The sequence below is a fragment of the Diceros bicornis genome, chromosome 19, assembly GCF_020826845.1.
Source record: "Diceros bicornis minor isolate mBicDic1 chromosome 19, mDicBic1.mat.cur, whole genome shotgun sequence".
NCBI classification, from domain to species: Eukaryota; Metazoa; Chordata; class Mammalia; order Perissodactyla; family Rhinocerotidae; genus Diceros; species Diceros bicornis.
In genome coordinates this window covers 12,736,340-12,752,681 of record NC_080758.1, presented here as the reverse complement: position 1 = coordinate 12,752,681, position 16,342 = coordinate 12,736,340, and the positions used below count along the sequence as shown (strand labels likewise).

The window sequence follows — 16,342 nt, the reverse complement described above, 5'->3', positions numbered from 1 at the left end:
TATTCACAACTTCACAACACCAACCACAAGTCACAGTCAAAAAATAAGCCAAAAGCAAAGTGTTTGCTCCAGAGTCTACCCGCATCATAGAAGGAGCAACCCAACTCTGCTCTGGGTGGCTCTGAGAATCTGAGACTGAATGAACTAAATTTAGAAAAAGTGGGGCCCAAAGGATCCTTTTTGGCTAACGCTGTCTACAGCAGGCCTGCTGCCAGCATTTCCAGTCACAGACATAAATACATAGGTTTTCTAGAAGTAGAGAAAGGGAATAAACAGGCTTTTACTTAAGAGTGCCCCAAAAATGTTAGCCTCAAGTTCACCTGGAAGAGTTATGTCTTTATAACAATTGGTTGAAACAAGTAGTTCAAAACCACAAATAAAAATTTTTTAAAACTCTCCTCATAAGGTTGTATACCTTACAAATTTTTAATATCCAACGTAAACAATACTAAAATTCAACACAGTATTCATTTGCTAATAAAGTTTTATTCATTTGCTAATTTAACACTTCTGTGTGTCTTTAAGCCTAAAAAGAGAATCTAAAGCAGTGATTTTATTTTATTATTTTATTTTTTGCTGAGGAAGATTCACCCTGAGCTGACATCTGCTGCCAATTTTCCTCTTTTTGTTTTTGTATGCGAGCCACCGCCACAGCATGGCCACTGACAGACGAGAAGTGTACGTCCGCACCCGGGAACTGAACCCAGGCCACCAAAATGGAGCTTGCTGAACTTAACCACTAGGCCACCAGGGCTGGCCCTAAAGCAGTGATTTTAAAGACGGGGCAATTTTGTTCCCCAAGGACATATGACAATGTCTGAGACATTATCTGGTTGTCACAACTAGGGGATGGGAGGACCTATCTAGTGGGTAGAGGGGCCAAGGATGCTGTTTTAAGTACGCATATACTAACCCACAAAATAAAATCTTACTAATGTAGTAAGTAGCTTATATTCTTAGACAGGAAAAGAAAATCCTTTTTCATCTCAAAAGGCTCTGAAAAATTGATGCTAATATTTTACCCGAACAGATGCTCCTCTCCCAATTAAGAAGTCAGGCAGCTATGACAGTTATGAACAGTGGAAAATATATCATTTACCCACATATTTCAAAGAACAAAGCTTTTCACTACTGCTATTTACACAGTTCATAGCAGCTTTCAGGGGAATCATGGAATTTTGGAGATGATTACTTTTGTATGAATTTAGAACCTATGGCTCAACAGTACTCTGTCCTGAAAATTAAATTCTTAAATGAAAACTTGTCTTTTCCTTTAAACCTTTTTAAGAATTGTTTTCCACCAGACAAATTAGAGATTCAAGAGAGATTAAAATGCTTTGTTAGAATCTTCTTACAGAAGAACAATATTACACAGTAAAATTAAGTTGAAAAGTCTGAAAAACAAAGACTCTTCAGTGTCCCCAGGCCTGGAAACACCTCTGACTGTTAAGCCTGTCTTGTTGCCATTTCCCTGCCTCCAGCACAGAGCAGGGCCTTTCATCTCCTGGGTTTTTCCTATTTGAAGAGCTTTAGACACCAACTCAGGAAAACATGATCATCTTATTCCCAAATCCCAAATTTATGGAGCACATATAAGCACTATAACACTAAGAGGGGTGATATGATAGAGTTATGGGTACTTCTTTTTAAAAGATTCATTGGGCCGGCCCCGTGGCATAGCGGTTAAGTGCGCGCACTCTGCTGCTGGCGGCCTGGGTTCGGATCCCGGGCGCGCACCGACACACCACTTGTCAGGCCATCTGTGGCGGCATCCCATACAAGGTGGAGGAAGATGGACACAGATGTTAGCCCAGGGCCAGTCTTCCTCAGCAAAAAGAGGAGGATTAGCATGGATGTTAGCTCAGGGCTGATCTTCCTCACAAAAAATAAATAAATAAAAGATTCCTAATTCCAAGTCCCCCCGGGGGTCTAACTTTGGCTTGGTGACACAAAAATCTTCTCATAAAAATAAAGTCTCTCTTTGGCTGGCAGCTTCCATTTTACAAGTGTCAAGTACTTTTTAACGGGCTTTGGGGAAGGGGAATATGAACACACGAAGTCTACAAAAGTTTTTTGTTTGTTTTTTTTGTGAGGAAGATTAGCCCTGAGCTAACATCTGATGCTAATCTTCCTCTTTTTGCTGAAGAAGACCAGCCCTGGGCTAACATCCGTGCCCATCTTCCTCTACTTCATATGGGACACCGCCACAGCATGGCTTGACAAACAGTGCATCAGTCTGAGCCCTGGATCCAAATGCGTGAACCCCAGGCCGCCGAAGCAGAGTGTGCAAACTTAACCACTACGCCACTGGGCTGGCCCCCAAAAGCATTTTTTCAATTATACATGATGTGCTAAAAAGTAACCAAGCACAAAATGCATATTCCTCACTCAGCAGTGAATCTACCTAGACTAGGCCATACTGAGTGCACAGTCTGAGTGCTTTCTCTATACACAAGAAGGCAGATTCTTCTAGAAATACTTTACAGAACTATCTGCAATAGTGCTTAGTCTTATTCACTTTCAACCAACAGACTGTTAAATTGTTGTATGAAATAACTACTTCAGCAGTTATGGAAAAACATCACAAAGAAGTCATCCCAATTCTTGACAAGCATTTAAGATAGCCACAGACATTTCACTAAATATCCCACCTTCAAAGTCCTTCATTAAATCTTACACAGTATGGTACAGAGATACAAAGGAGTACTCCTGTTCCTTGCCCTGATAAAGCATTCACGGTATCAACAGCAATTTTAGGATATATTCATTCAATATTCAACAAAAATGTATTAAGCATCAAACACGTGAACCCTCATATAGCAGATGGTACATTCTCAAGTGCTAGAAAGAATCTATTTGTTAAAGTTTTCCTCAAAGACACAAAAAGAGAGCTTTAATCAACTACCTGTAAATCTATCTGTTCTCTTTAGTTTTTGAAAGGCTCCACTCTCAGAGAAATTTGTCACCAACAAGAAAAAAGCTAAGGAATAAACCACTTTCCCTACAATAGCCTTGAAATACACCTAAAATACCCACATCATTCCCTCACATCTAACAGTTATTTTCAAGACCCTTTTTGACACATCTTTCTAGTGGCAATGTGATTATATGTTTTCTACAAGTAAAGTCACCCCCCTACCACCATATCTCCCCACCTTAACCCCTTACCAGCACCTACCATCCTCTGCCCCCAGGAAACAGCAACTCATTGACTCTAAACATCCAAACACCTGTAGGCGGGGCAGCCGCAAGTACAGAAACATGGCAATCACTGTCATCCTACACAATTGTCTCCAAAAAGACAACGTCAATGTCAAGCAAATAATGTCTAACAGCAGGCCCATATATCAAATCACACAGTAATAAAAGGTTCTTTAAAAGAAATATGACCAAACTACTTACAAGAAAAAAAAAAAAAAAGACCACCATGTACTTGGCACTCAAGAGAGAGACACAGGACAAGTAGCCCTGAGCAGGCACAATCACGTGCAAGACAATAAAATCGGCCAAAAATAATGCCTGGAAACAACTCAGGCTGTTCAAGACCTTTGCATCCGATACAAGTGACTGAATGTGGCCCCTGTCTCACACTTGGCCCGATGCCAGGAGGCAATGGAGGCTTTTTCTTCCCACACAAATGTAATTGGGCAGTCCATTTAAAGAAACATTTCCCAAAAAAGAATTATTAATTGTTCATCCTAGAAAAACCATCACCCCATACTCTGTGCTAAAGTGAAAAAAAATTTACCTCTGCAGCCTAACAAGCTGCAAACCTTATTTTCTTTTCTAGCTTTGAAACCTTTGCCCTTCCCTAGAAGAAATTCTTAAAAATAAACTCAAATACTTATTATTTTTATAAATCTGAAAGTGTTTTTAAAATCTAGACTTATAAAACCATAATAAAGTTTTAAACCAACCAAAATGAATACCTATTCATAATTTGCTGAAGATTTTTAGGAGTAGCACTGTGTGACATATTCTTGAATAAGAAGAGGTTCATGTTACATGGGTTCAATGTAACAGTTAACTGGCTTTTCCTTTCAGAAAAGGGGAATTGTAGTCTGTAACCATGAGCCATCTACCTAGAAACACAACTGCATTTACCATCATCTTCATGCAAAACAGATCAGTGCCAAGACTCAGTCTCTAAGAAACCAGCGTTGCTGCTAAGTAGCAACCAACAATGTTAAATCACATCAAACTTCCGAGTTGTGGTTTTCTTCTCCCAACTCAGACAGCAACGGTATGTCCAACTTTTGGCAGTCCACTGCCCAGCGCCTCAGTTTCTCCAAAGCGCTCTGTAACAGGCTATTTGACAAAGCTTCAGTTGTAGCAATCTGAGAGCTTAAATACTGAAGGAATCCTGAGGCATGGTGACAGTTATTCAGTTCTTCGAAAAGCAAAGCATTTTACAAATTCAGTGTGATGCGCGTAAATCCATTCACTGAGCTTTGTGCAACTTCTCTAATTTCCTTGTGCTTTGATTTCCTCGTCCCCAAAGAAAGTTGGGTTAACCTGTCCACTAATTACTACCTCAGAAATATGGTATGATAATGTGCCTTCAGCTCTTAGAGGGCAAGTGCTGAAAAACACAAAGCAGTGTTAGTGCGCGTAGTGTACTTTGCAGGGCCCTGACAAGACTGTAAAATCCCGAACACTCTCAAAAAACTTTTTTGGTCTAGATCAAAAGCAGCCAGTGTTAAACGGAACTTGATTCATAACCCTATCTCACGACAGAAAACAATGTTGGATTATTTCCACAAGTTTGAAAACCAAGTTTAACATAAACAATCTGAGAGGTCAAAAGCAAACTACAAAAGTTTCTGTGACCAAGATACTTCCTGAGCAAGTTATGTTTAATGATAACTTCAGTGGTCAATTTTCATGTCTCTACATTTAAAGTATATGGCAGTGCTGGCTAGAAGTTTTACATTCTTGCCAACAATTTTCCCTGCATTTACTTTCTAATTAAATCTCAAGAGTAAAAAGAAATTCAAACTGCAGAAAATTTCTTCTGTTTCTCTAATATGACAGCCAGAAGTAAAAGTCATTTTCCACACAAGTCGCTGAAGAATGCAAAAATATTACAGATTATGAACAGGCCTGAAAGTATAGAGCCAAATTATGTGTACCTTAAAAAGAGGTGCTCCAGTAATAACGTTCAGTTCCGAGAGGTTATGTGGTTAGGAAACTCCTGGAAAATAAGAAACAATAATAATTTACTAGAATAAATCTTTTTCTGAAAATGAAGATATATATTGCTAAAGTTTTGGGGAAACCTAAAATTTACAAGTAGGGAAGTTTCTGAAAGCATAATGTCACAGCTTGAAGCAACACACCATAGATTCTACAAAAGACACAACTGCCTGGGACCTGGGTGAAGAGTGCAGAGGCAGAAACAGTAGAAATTCCCTTTCTCAGTCTCAATTGCTTCCTGATAAGAGAGCTGTGAATATCTCAGAATTAACTTTTAAAAAAGAACTGGACAGGGCCAGCCCGGTGGTGCAAGCCATTAAGTGTGCGCTCTCCACTGGGGTGGCCTGGGGTTCACGGGTTCAGATCCCGGGCGCGCACCAACGCATTGCTTGTAGAGCCATGCTGTGGCAGCATCCCATATAAAATAGAGGAAGATGGGCACGGATGTTAGCTCAGGGCCAATCTTCCTCATCAAAAAAGGAGGAAGATTGGCATCAGATGTTAGATCAGTGCTGATCTTCCTCACAAAAAAATAAATAAATAAATAACTGGACATCATATGCTGTCCAATCACATAAGCCTAATTTTTAAACTTACGGGGTTTTTTTTCCCCCTCTTTAACTACTGGCTAAATGTTTTATTCATAAATGTCCTGACAATATGTTTGGTGATGCAAATGCAATTACATAGGAAAATTTACAAAAAGGCACCACTTTGTACATAAATATTCTTATATTAAATTGCAAAATACGAAAAAGCACATTACCTCTAGTAAATCCAAATCATAATCATTCTTTAGAACTGGATTTAAGTGACATAAGAATTTAATTCCCAAACTCTCAGGTCTGATTTATCTAGACATTTCTCTCTTTTCAAATGGCAGTAGTCAGTAATAAATAGAATTTCTTACCTTTTTGCATTTTTACAATATAAACTAATTTTGCTGATTTCAATTTCTCACTGCTACTGTGCCTTAATAGACAGTTAAAAGTAGCCGTTCACTGTGCAAATGATTTCAGATATAAAATCATGAGCTCTAGTTTGTTCTACACATTTCAACAACTCAAGCTCTTCTTTTTGTAAACTAACAACTTTCCAATATAGAACCCTATCGTTCCATAATCTCACCCATTCAAAAGACTAGCATGAACGGGAACTGAGCCCCTCAGCAGCCCAAACAGATGTCTAAGACCACCTAATGGAGCCCGTGCCTTTCATCAATGGGAACTTCCCTCAATTCAAGCTCATCTATGCTGAACAATAATGGTAGGTTTGGGTATCTAGTTTTCTAGCCCAAACCAGAAATTTAAAAATTAGAATGGAAAAAAAGAGCTGCTAGAGTGAGACATAATGACAGTAGTAAGAAACAAGTGCCAACAACCTCACAGCAAAGAAAAAAGGGAGGGGGAGAAATACAGCAGTCTGCAACCATTTGGATTTTAAACACCTTTACACAACACAAATCATAGCTGAGATTCATATACAAATTTACACTTCCACGAGCAAACTCATTTTTTTAAATCCCCCAACCATTTTCAAATGATAATCCAAAACCATCACGATTATTACCAGTATATTTATACAGCACTTACTCCAAGCAGCGGCAGAGAAGAAAGACTCAATTAGAGACTCAATTGGTCTCAGTTAAGCCCAATTCCCTTTCTTTCCCACTCAAGAAAGCATACTAGAATGCAAGAGGGTGAATTAAATTCATTGCTTTATTCACTCAACAAATAATTATTGAACACCTACTATTTGCAGGCACTATTCTAGACACTGGGGAGAGAGGATGGCACAAATAAGATGTAGTCCTCGTCCTGGTGGAATTCACATTTGTGTAGGAATAACTTTGAACCCAACTCAAATTTAAATAAATAATTCACAGTGGCTTTTTTTGTGTGTGTGTGAGGAAGATCAGCCCTGAGCTAACATCCATGCTAATCCTCCTCTTTTTGCTGAGGAAGACCAGCTCTGAGCTAACATCTATTGCCAATCTTCCTCCTTTTTTTTTCCCCCAAAGCCCCAGTAGATAGTTGTATGTCATAGTTGCACATCCTTCTAGTTGCTGTATGTGGGACGTGGCCTCAGCATGGCCGGAGAGGCGATGCGTCAGTGCGCACCCGGGATCCGAACCTGGGCCGCCAGTAGCAGAGCGCGCGCACCCAACCGCTAAGCCGTGGGGCCGGCCCCCACAGTGGCATTTTAATTAGCAGCAACAAATCATTTATAACACACATCACCTCATAACTAAAGAAGACACAAAAGAACATAAAAGACCCCTTGGCTGCAAAATGTTGACTTACGATAACAGCAAACCAGCTAGCAAACAGCTGTTTGGGTATGGTGGAGAAAATTCTTGAATAGGGATCAGAGTTTGGGTCTGAACTCCAGCGCTCAGCTGAATAACCCTGATCAAGTTACACCTCTAGGCTTCAACCTTTTAATTTATTAACTGAGGTTACCACCACCAATTTCATTTGATTAATAGAACAATAATCGTATGATTCTTGGGTGAAATGACAGGTAATGTAGGTGAAATGCTTGTAATCTATGACACGCCATACTAAAGTTAGCTGTTAAACATCACTTAGGGTACACAGTAACTGATATTACAAAATGATATTCATAAATTCTGTTCAAAACACACTATTTAAGAAAAAAATATAGCAAACAGAAAAAACTTCATCCAAAAAAAATTTATTTTTTCACTATTCTTTTTTCTGTTTGGTGCTTAAATGATAAATTCTCGGTTAACAAGGAAATTAGTAGCTAGAAGTGGTCATACTAAAGATTCACTCTACTAAAACCAAAAGGAAACATTTACTTAACCTATCTGACTGTCATCTAGGTAAAGGGTCATGGAGTCCCAATGAGCAAGTTGGTTAAACTGTCCAACAAAGAACATAAGCTACCAAGCATAATCAGACTTATCATTACATATAAATTTTCTTCTTTCTGACAGAGGAAAGGACTGCCTAGCATTTTGTACAAAATCACAACGGCATCAGCAGACAATGGCCCTATTTGTATCAGGGTGGAATCTGCAAGGGTAGAAAATTCATGCCTCAGTTAATTTTAATCTATAGGAAGCGTGGACTTCAAAAAAGCAAAAATGTGAGAAAATCAGACAAGATCCAGTTAGATCATAAAGCTCATGCCTGAGGGGAGCTAATATCGTAACAATTTAAGAAGCATTATCTGCTCTCTTCATCCCCAGAAAAGACACATTTCCCATATCTTTTCATGATTAATGAGAAACGTATGTCATTACAGACTACACGGCCACCTCAGTTGAGGTTAAATACAGAATGGAAACTCATACACCATCTCACTAAAATCCCAATCCAAAGCAGATTTCCATTCATGGATCTAGCCTTTTAGGACTAGCTGTAAGAGATGACTACCGCCTGGGTGGAAAACGAAAGAGGCTTCTTATTCAGAAGATCATCAATGCTAAGAAAGCAAAAAAGAAACTGTTCAGGAGGCAGTTCAATACCAACCAGAAAAGTTACATTAAATCTTCCCCATACCATCAGCCAGAAAATGGATGTTAGAAATGGCTGAGGGGCGGCCCCGTGGCTTAGCGGTTAAGTGCGCGCGCTCCGCTGCTGGCGGCCCGGGTTGGGATCCTGGGCATGCACCAACGCACCTCTTCTCCAGCCATGCTGAGGCCGCGTCCCACATACAGCAACTAGAAGGATATGCAGCTATGACATACAACTATACACTGGGGCTTTGGGGAGGGGGGGGGGATAATAAATAAATTAAAAAAATAATTTAAAAGAAATGGCTGGGAATCAAACAGGGCAACAACCACCTAACTCCATAAAGTTAATTGGAAGCGTAGTTAACTCATTTTCAATAAAGCAGAATATTATAATTCTAAAGAAACCAATTTTCGTAGCAACAACCTTGTCTACAGTTAATAAATCATTTTTAACAAACTTCATGAAGGATTATAGCAATAATTTAGGGGAGAGTCTTCTTCAACACAAAGGTTAATGAAACATCCTCCTCCCCATTTACTTGTAAGTACCACCACCCAATAAACCTTTGAATCAGCTTAAAAATTTTAGTTTGACTGTAGCAATCCATCACAACAAACAAAAGCAAACTGTAAATCTTCAAACTATTTCAAGGGAATGATGAATAGGGTTCATTTAAAAAACTGAGTATTACTGAATCAGACTTTTTTTCAAATTGGTCTCAAGTTCTAGTGAACAAAATTCATCCTAACTGTGGTGGGTGGGAGAGTGGGGGAAGCACTGGTGACTAGCAGAATAAATTATCCCGAACAAAAAGCACCTGAGCATAATTAGAGCTGCAGTGTGGCTTAGTGGAAAGAGCTCAGGACCCCACTGGGGTTACTTGGCCTCCCACACGGGCCTCGGTATCCTCAGCTATCAGGACCCTTCCTGTGCAAAGACGTATGTAAGTATCAGAAATACGACATAAAGCGTCTACTTCAACCTTTGGCACAAAGGAAGAGCTCAACGAACAGCAGCTTTTATTTTATTAGATAAATTCAACCTGATGTTTCAGATTCCTTTCCTGCATCAAATAACCCTCACCCTGTAATCCTAACCTGGCACATGGTAAGAGCTCAATAAATAGTAGCAAATATTATCATCCAGCAAATTCACTAATCCTGTCCTCAGTGACAGAAACATCTATAAATATAAATTTATAGCTACACACCACTTGTAAAAAAAAAAACATTTTAAATAGGAAGAGAGAACATGCTGACTAAAATGAACCCACTCACTGGGCAACCAGTTCTAAAGCTACATCAAATACAGAGACAATCTGATGAGCAATCATTCTCATTTAGGGAAAAGACCCCAGGACACTTAGATATTCTTAGACTTTGTGGTTGGGTAGACACGGCAAGAAAACTCCAGGACAATTATGACCTCTGTATCATATTATAATAAATGGCCTGTTTTGCTTCCATTACTGTTAGAAACTCACAAAGTCATCACACTTCTTTCCCAAATTAGATTCCAGATTAAACAGAAGCAGATGGGCTACAGATTTAATATTTAGAAGACTAATTTTTAATCGAAAGCAAATACTTTCTTAGATAGATTTTTCTACTTTTGCTTTCAGTAAATACACTTTGAGGGAGCCCCCTGAATATACTCCTTTAATAAATAAATGAACATGTGTAATTCCAGAAAATATAATTCAGTCCACAGAGAATTTGTTTCTAACCTCCACTTATCTGGTGACATAAATCACTTTTACGTCAACCTTATTCACCACTATGGGAATGTAAATATTTAAAAAATAAATTAAGCTATTTGCAGTAATTTCCCCATTTTACCATTTTTTTAAATAATAAATAATTTTCTTTGGTAAGGTTTTTTAGTTCAAAGCATTAAGTTGTTGGCAAAACAGATATCCAAGCCATCCATCTGGTGGTATTTGTTAAGATCAACATAGCTATATATTTATAATCCTATTATCTCCTTAGTAGGTGAGAACAAAGGATTTGGTCAACATTATTCAAGTTTCGTAATACATGATTGATAGATAAACATACCTTGGTGCAAAAACTCATTAAACAATTTCCTTTAAAAAGCAAGAGTTCTGAAGTCAAAGCAAAATTGGAAACAAAAATCAACAAAGCTTGGCTTTTAAAGATCTAGGAAAACCTTACAGAGGTGTCTCAATTTAAAATTAACTGTGGTAGATATGGCTGCTGAAGTAGCTAGTGTGCTGATGCTGCAATTACTTTGAAATGTATCAAAAAATAAAACAGATTAATGAATTAAAAGAGATGGACACATGGAATAAACATGCGATAAAGCAACTATAGTAAAATGTTAGTGGCAGAAAGTAGGTGGTACATATAGAGGTGTACACTAAAATTCTTTAAACTAGTTATCTGTTTGAAATTTTTCATAATAAAATGTTGGAGAAAAATAACCATAGTAACTAACATGTTTTCTCAAAATTCAATCTCTAACATATAAATTATATTTTTCGAAACAGCATAAATGCTACAGCCTTGATTTTGATGAGGTTTCATTTATGGAAAAGCTCATGAACAAAATTACACCAGAAGCATTTTAACCACAAATGTCTCCATCACCAGAAATTAATTTAAAACAACCTGTTATAGGTCTAGTGTGAAACAAAATCTGTTATAAAATTCTCCAAACATTTCTGAAGGTTCCAAAAGCTCATTCTGAGAGAAATAAAGCAACTCCAAAAGCTCTCATTTGAGGGAGAGGAATTTACATTTCCCCAAATTGAGCAATACTGTGTCACTGAGTGTGACATCAAATAAGATGACCCAGTTTGGAGGCTCATAAAAACAAGGACCCTGAAATTGACTTATGACATCCCACAAAAAGATACCTTTTTCACAAAAGTTTCATTTTTATGAGAATTTCACTCTCACTCCATCCAGCAAAGGGCACCAGAGAAAGGTGCCCTACAAGCCTGAGACCCACTCTGTGCCTCCTTTATTAAATATCTTCGTGTCTTATTGGGGAGACTCTGGTTGATGCAGCACAGTATAGCCCCATGTGCAACAATTACATCCAGAATAATGTCAATGGGCTGGACTTCAGAATTGGGGGGAAAAAGTTTCATGAGTCATGCTCATTTCTAAACTTAAAATAATCTGTATATAAATGGGCTTTCTGGCTGAATCTTAAAAGAGGGCAATTTAGTCTAAACAAACTGTATTGTACTTGGTAACAATTCCAAGTACTTAAAAGTTTTACTTTAAGCCTACTGGGAAGCACTTAAGCATTTTTTTTTTCTTAATAAAGTACATTTTGCATCCTTTCTCAGATACCAAATTGTTCTTTTTTTCCCCCCTAAGTTAATTTTAAGAGGTATGCATATCCCTCCCCATCTCCCAGGTTGTAATAACTAAAACATAACATACATTTTCCCTGTTCCTAATCAAGCTCAAAAGTAAACTTACACAACTGAAATAACAATGTTATAGGTCTAAAAGCTGCAAATTGTTCATGACCAGAAATATGAAAATTAAGTAACAATGACAAACATAATATTCCTGTCAACTTCTATTCAAGGAGAAATCTCTTTTTAAGACAAGAAAAACCTGAACATCTATGCATCTATGCTGTGAATTCATTCATACTTACTAAATTTGTTTGTAAATATAGCAGATGGGGGGGGTCTTTGGGAAATAATTCTACAACACAAAGCTCTGAAATCAAACATCCTTTGCTTAATTCTTAATCTAAGGTGATAGCAGCATATTTACACAACTACTGTAAAGAAACTTTGAAAGTTTCATTATGAATTATTAACTGTAGTTTAACTTTGACACAAAATTATTCTCCATTAAAAGCGGTTTAACAAGTAAGTCTCCACCAAAATAGTATTAGGGACATCTGTATCTCTGACTGCTTTTCAATTATAGTCATTAATAGCTCAAGAACTGTTGTTTTTGTACACAAAGAAGCAAGGCAGTATTCTGGATATGACTTTGAGTGGGGTAAGCACTGAATCAAGAGCTAATTCAGCTGCTCATTTTTTTCTGCTGTATAGTAATCATGTAGACAAAAAAAAATGAGAACTATGATTCTACTAAAAGTAAATTTTGTGACAGATTAACAGTGTGGAGCAATCTGGTAATTATATGATGTTTAGGAATTGTTTCAAAATAATCCACTTTGGGGGAGGGGGTACTACATGAAACAAGACTGACCTTGGCTTTGAGTTAATAATTGTCAAAGCTTAGTGACCAATACATGGGGGTTCTCCATACTATTCGACTTTTGTATGTTTTCCATAATAAAAAGTTTTAAAAAATTAGGTTATCTACTGCAATATTAAAACACCAGTTCCCTAACTACAGCTGTCAATATGGCAGAAGACATGCCTTGTATTGCTTGTATAGTTGTTTGCTTAGCTGTTTTTAAAGAGTCATCCGAAGATTTTAAACTAGAAACGATGGTAAGACTCCATTGCAGAAAATTCTAGGAAAACGTCAAAAACCGGAAGGCCACTTTGCATCATGTGTGTTATTGAGAGAGGGGTGTAAATCAAAATAGTTTAAGTTCAGTAAGGAAATGTACTACCTAAAACAAGCCTACGATACAAGAGGATCACTCAGTAGAGCAAACACACTCCATACTCTTGTAAATTCGAACCTCCGCGAGTTGCATTTCCTGAATGAAGGGTACCTATACTACAACTGAGTACAAAATTAAAAGAAACTCAGTATCCTTAAACAAAGCTGCTGTTTTAAAAACCCCACCTGCCTCCAGCATCTGAAACTGCTCCCTCTACAATCCAACTGTATTTTTAATTTTTACTTCAACAAGCAGCAAAGTAATCTACATTTGGTAAGCACACTGATTCCTGAAAGCCCAAAATCAACCAAACATCTGGTCTCACTCACTTCCCACCACCCTCTAAACAATTAAAGCCACAGGCAGAAGGGAAGGGTGACCCTAAGAACGTCCCCACAGCCAGAGAAGAGGGGCTGAAGCACACATCTTCGCCGGCACAGAAGAAAACTTCCACATAAGCAACACTGCAACACGGAGGTGGGGCAAGGGCATAAAAGGAAAGTCAGCCAACAGGGACGGAGCAAGCAAAGCAAAGCCGCTGCGAAAAAAGTTAGAAGTTAGCGATGCAGCGCCAGAAGGACAGACATTTTTGCAGCTTCTACACCCCCTCCAGAGCCCGACACACAGCAAGTGCTCCTTAAGGGTCTGCTGAACTCCAGGAAAGCTTCCGCCAGCAACTTTCCCAGAAATGGAATGACAACAAGCAGCCGGATGACGGCAGAAAAGACGGACAGGTTGCTCAGACTGAGGGAGCTGGTGAAAATCCTGCGGCTGGCTCGGCGGAGAGGGAAATAACAGCCTCTAGCTTTCAGAGACTGCCTGCTTCCCGTGTCCCAATTAAACGGACGCCCCTTTCCGACGCTCACCCCAAACAATGCCCCGGCATTTCTGCCTCTAGGAAACCCCGACGGGAAGGCAGGTCAACTTCTGTCCACTCTACCCATTAAGTTCTACCTTAATATCACGCTCATGAAGTGTGCAGACGGTTTATTGGGACACGCTGCGGGTCTGGCACTCTGATAAGCGCTTTACACGCCCCATTTCACCGAACCTTAACAGCCTCAAGAGGCAGGGACGGCGTTAGCCCGTTTTTCCAACCAAAACACACAGAGTTTAGGTGACTTGCCGAAGAGGGCAGAGCTGGGATTGGCGCCCGCGCTGGACGCCTGGGCCGTGTGGTAACCACTAGGCTACAGACCCGGCTGGGGCGATTCAGACGCTCCGGAGCTCAGGGACCTGAAGCGGGGGCCCCCGCCCGCGGATAACTTCGGCATGCCCGCGCGCGAGGAAGAACGAGGAAAGGCGGCGTGGCACCTGTTTCTGGCCCCGGCAAGGGGTGGAGGGGCCGGGCGCCCGGGGTCCAGGCCGCCCGGCGCCCGGAGGCGGGGGGCGCGGGAGGACCCGCCTCCTCCGGGAAGGCCCCGCGGGCGGGAGAGAGGCCCGGGGACGGAGGCCGGGCGCGCGGGCCCGCCGAGGCCTAGGCCCCACCCGCCGCCCACCTCCCCGCGGCCGCGGCGCCCGCGCGGGGCCCTCCAGGCCCGGCCCGGCCCGGCCGCCTCACCTGGCTGCTGCCCGGAGCTCGTCCCCCGGCCGGCGGTCCTGGGTGGCGGCGGCGGCGAGGAGGGGAAGGAGGAAGGAAGAAGGGAGAGGAGGAAGGGACGGCGGGAGGGAAGAGGCGGAGTGGCCGCGGAGGAGGCGGGCGCCGCCGGGCCGGGGGTCAGAGGAAGGGGGAGCCAAGCCAGACGCGGCGGCCGCCGGCGCAAACGCTGAGGAGCCGCTCCGGCGCCCGCAGCCCGGCAGGAAGTGACGGGGGAGGGGCCTGCGCCCGCCCCCGGGCCCCTCCCGCCTCCATGCCCAGCCCCACCCCCACCCGCCGCCCGGACCACAAGTCCCGGCGGGCGCCGCAGCGGCGCCTGTGCTCGCGAGGCACGCCGGAAGCGTGGCGAGCTGGGGCTTGGCCCCGCCCGGGCCGCCTGGGCATGCCTTGCGTCCCGGGGCCTGCTGGGAGTTGTAGTTCTGCTGGGAGGTGCTGGGGGCGGGGGTCCCCGCTAGATTCGAAGGAGGGCTGGGCCTGCCTTCTTTACTGCCCCGCCAGCTTGGTTCTTCCGTTCTTTCTCTCCGTCCTTCTTCTCCCGCCTCCCTTCCTTATTTCTCACCTTCTCTCAGTTGCTCCTTCCATAAGTGTTTATTAAACGCCTGCTGTGTGCGAGGCACTGCTCCAAGAGCTGAGAATATAGTGGTGAACAGACAAAATCCCTGCCCTCGTAGAGCTTATGGTCTAGTGGGGGTGAAACACATAATAAATAAAATCGGTAACTTTTATAGTGAGTTAAAAGGCAAGAAGTGCCAGAGTGCACTTTGTTTCACCCAGCTCTAGATAAACTAAGTGGTTTTTGCAGCCCTTTCATAAGGGAGGTTGGCTTCCGGGGTGGGCAATCTTGGACCTCTAGAATCACACGCAGGAAAGAATAACGCGCACATTGTGAGAGGTCCAGGAAACAGAGTGAGGGAAGGAACTGCAGGTGCCCAGGCTGCTCTCTCCTGCTCACTCTGGGACTGCTTCCCTACTATTTACAAAAAGTTTATTTTTTCTCTTTCTCTCTGCCTCTTCTCTCTCAATCTAACTATTGCTTAATCTTTCTTGCCAAGGCAATACAGTTTAATTTACATATATATAGTTTAAGTTTAGCTATATATAATGTAGTTCATAATAGGAGAAGCTGTGGCTGAAGGGGCCTCTCCAAACAATGCTTTGGGACCTTGCCCCAGCCACAGAGGATTCCTTTCTCTGGACTAGGCCTCCTTCACTTGTAAAATGCAATGAGATTGAATTTCAGGACACCAAAAACAGTCAAAGGACTTTCGCCATCCCTTTAGTGCCCATCCAGACAGGACTCAGCAGCATTCAGATATCATCCAGCCCTCTGTTGAAGGCTACTTTGTTTTTTCTTTCTAGCTTCCAAGCAGTCTGGATCCCACAGCTTACTTGGGAAAAGGAGCAGACACACAGAGGAGTTCCCCTAAACCCAAGCTGGGGTCTGTGGGCGCAATCAGATAATCTCTTCAAAGGAGTACAGGTAAAA

The 16,342-nt window shown here is 41.4% G+C and overlaps 1 protein-coding gene across 7 annotated transcripts in view; it reads right to left on the bottom strand.

The window, feature by feature from the left end:
• Positions 1–15,011, bottom strand: part of STAU1 (staufen double-stranded RNA binding protein 1) — a 55,529-nt gene extending 40,518 nt beyond the window's left edge. For 5 of the 7 annotated variants that reach the window (XM_058562500.1, XM_058562501.1, XM_058562502.1 and 2 more), the window contains exons 1-2: positions 14,821–14,896; positions 5,133–5,194 (exon numbers count right to left, since the gene is read on the bottom strand). The gene's annotated coding sequence lies outside the window, so the exon portion shown is untranslated. Of the gene's footprint in view, positions 1–5,132; positions 5,195–14,820 lie in introns of all 7 variants that reach the window. The other 2 variants (XM_058562506.1, XM_058562507.1) reach the window with 1 other exon arrangement.
• Between the last annotated feature and the right edge of the window lie 1,331 nt (positions 15,012–16,342).